Source organism: Hipposideros armiger, unplaced genomic scaffold (assembly GCF_001890085.2).
Source record: "Hipposideros armiger isolate ML-2016 unplaced genomic scaffold, ASM189008v1 scaffold_326, whole genome shotgun sequence".
Taxonomy (NCBI): Eukaryota; Metazoa; Chordata; class Mammalia; order Chiroptera; family Hipposideridae; genus Hipposideros; species Hipposideros armiger.
Genome location: NW_017731676.1, coordinates 1,793,117 through 1,796,593, shown reverse-complemented (window position 1 = coordinate 1,796,593; position 3,477 = coordinate 1,793,117).

Below are 3,477 nucleotides of genomic sequence, written 5' to 3'. Positions count from 1 at the left end.
AAAAATCATAACTATTAAATGCAAGGTTGTGCCAAGAAAAATATTCCATAATTTTAAAGTAGCCATATTACTTAAATTAATTTATTATGTATTTCTATCAAAACTGGTATCACAACTAAAATACCATACCAGACACAAACTCTTATTCAAAGATTGTAGTCTCCCAAAGGACAAAGACAAAGCCAATTGATAACTTCAATCATATCAACTATAAAGATTTATTAGTAAGATAGCTGAATTTGCCCAAGAAACCCCTAAAATAGAAGTTAGTTGTTCACCTGCACAGTACAGATTCCTTACGTTTCAAATTTCTAACAAATTTTTTTTTTAAAGATTTTTATTGGGGTCAAATTTCTAACAAATTTAACTCTAATTCTAAAGTAAACTTTGAAGTTAATTAAAGATAAAATGTATGTCTTTAAGCCGAAGGTGAGTTAGAAAATACCATAGGAATTTGGAAGTCAAACTTGGTGACTTACATTCTCTGAAAGGATAAAAAAATAATTCCTTGGTACTTAGATTCACAGTAGTACATATTATAGTTTAGGGCAATTTAGCTTAATTTACCACCTGATCTTGATATGATTTAACTAAAATATTTACATATAGTTTTATATTAATTTATTTATAAAGGAAAATAAGTTGTGTTCAACCCTGGTAATGTTCTCTTTTGCTCTGACAAAGAATAAAGAAAAGAAGGAAAGAACAAAGAGAGGAAGGGAGGGAAGAAGTGAGGGAGGAGGAAGGAAGGAAGGAAAGAAGGAAAGAAATTTGAAAGTTCTGTTAATGAAACAACTTGAATACACTTATATTTTATTATTATATTAGGCTAGAATGTGCACAAGGGAAAATTTTATTGCTAAAACATCCCAAGGAATAAGCATTAAAAAAAGAAAAGAAGAGCCAATTTGTGTCTGCAATTCAATCAAAGAAGTCAGACCAATGAGCTCATTGGAGCAAGGTGGGTGACAAACTGCTTTGACAATTTTCAAATTTAGGATGTACACTTTTATTCTCTCATAGTGCAGAAAAAATATTTACTTGCCGCCCTTTTTACTGTCCTGACTGATCCTGTTCTCTCTTGCAGAGATCTCTTTATCTTTCCACAGTCCTTTCTGAAAGGGACCAGCAATTCTCCTCCTGGATTGCCTTCCTCCATTAGGAGCCGAGATCCCTTCTAGGAACTTTCTGAGGAGACATACGTTAAAATCTCGCAAATTAATGTATCAATTGTTACAAGAATAAAATATAGAGCTTCATAAGATTAGGAACCTGCACTACAACATTAGCACCACTTCCTTGATCATGTTAATGGCAGGGACTTGACATTATTTCCATAACTACCTTGGTTCTAAAGCCAAAAGAACTTAATTTATAAAATGGCCTTATATTTATACCAGATAAATGTGCAGTGCAGTTTGTATTTGCACTTGATTGAAAGCTACATTGAATTATATGCCATTCTTTAGAGAGAATTTTACTTTTAGATTTATTTTTTGGAAAAAATCAAACAGCTGTTTTTAGTTTAAATAGTTTACTCTTGCTAAAAGCGATGGCAGTCCAGAAACATTTTTCTATCAAGGTTTATCTCCACTCGTTAAGTTTAGATAAGAGACTGCCAGATTTTCTGCTTCAAAAGAGATAAGAACAAATGTTACCACAGACACTGCTCATTTATCACTAGCGTGTATGGTTTTACAGAACAAAGTAAAAATGCATCTATCTCGGCTGAGAAAGAGGATATATTTGTATTAGACCAAGGAAGAAACATCAGATATTTAATTTCAAAAGATAGTGGCACAGTTTTTATACAAGGGGAGAGAATAATTCATAACTAATACAATAATGAAATTTTAAAGATAAAGTTGATAAATTAGTTTTGAACTTCTAGACTCAGGTGCTTTGAAGGGTTTTTGGAGAAGACTGAATGTTTTAAAACAGTTACTCATCTTTATTTCAATTGCTCAGAGTTGAAACATAGTGATTTTTTCTACCCAAGATTTGCAAATATTTTTTATACCTACATAGTATATTTTTGTAGCCAGCCACTAACATTTATGTTCATTTAGACAAGTTATTGAGAAATGTTAATTGTTATAAACAAAATAATAATTGGGAATTATTGTGTAGGTAATATAGTCTAGGTTTAGTGCTAAGCACAGAAGATTAAAAGACAACAAATAAAGAATTCCAGAAGATACGAAAAAATGACAAGTAAGCAGAATGTAGTATGATAGGGATTATGAGAGAACAATGAGTGAACAACATGGGAAAAGCAAGATTCATGGAAAGAAGGATATTGGACCTGGGACTTCAAGAATAATCAGGATTATACCAACTAAAGGATACAGAAGGGGATGCCATTCTATATAAGGGGCATAAGCAAAGGTACTGAATCATAAAAATATATTAGGAGTTTGGGGTCAGAAATATAGTATGACTTGATCGTACATTACCAGATGCTGAAATGGTCTGGTGAGAAACAATGTAAGAGATATAGATTTGGGCCAGGTAATGGAGACAATTTAATTGAAGTTTTGGCAAAATACTGGTACATTTCTCTAGTGGCATAGAGGACACTAAGGCTAAACATCTTTGGGTAGCCACGGGAAAAAAGAGGCAGATAAAAAGACTGGAAAGATATGTACAGAACAAATTGAGAAAGGTTTTATGCATCACATCATGCTAAAAGGTTTAAAAAGCCACTGAAGTTAAGCTAATGAAGTTAAGCTAATGATTTGGTTAGATCTGTCATTTGGGAATACTGTAGTGATGCTGGGTAGTATGTGCATAAAAATGTGCAGGAACTGAATTGCACAATGTCAGATCATGTTAATTTTGCCTTCCTATCATTCTTCTTCTACCTTTTAGTACAAGCACTTTTTCCTTTTTTTTTCTTTTTTTTTTTTTTCAGATTCTAGGAGCAAGGAGCAACCTATCCAATTGTGTCTGGGTTAATTGCAGTATTATTTTTTATCCCTTACTACAGTGAAAGGACCAGAGATGTGTTTGTATACCTAGCAGAGGAAATTAGGGTTTCCCTCAGGTTTTTTTTTCTTTTTTTCAGCTGTTGCTGAGAGGGAAGAATTTACTTTCATTTTAAGCACAAAAGCATTCACAACCTTACAACCAGACTTGTGGAAAGAGCTGCCTAAAATTACAAATCAGAGAGGAAGAGAAAAAGAGATTGATTCCTGATAGACTTCTATGTCCGTATCTAATCTTCTCTGAAACCACTCCATCCCATTCGTACATTTGTTTATGTGAGTAGATTAGTGTGAAATTAGTTATGTGAACAGATTGAGTGTGAAAACGGCACTGACCCTTCCTCTCCCTTTACCTGCGCACTCTGTGAGGTGAGTCATCAGCTCCTCCCATTTAGAAGTAGAGTCTGTTTTCCCCACCCCTTGAATCTGGCACAGCCTTGTGATTTCCTTAGCCAATAGGATGCGCAGAAGTAACTGTGTGTCAGTTCTG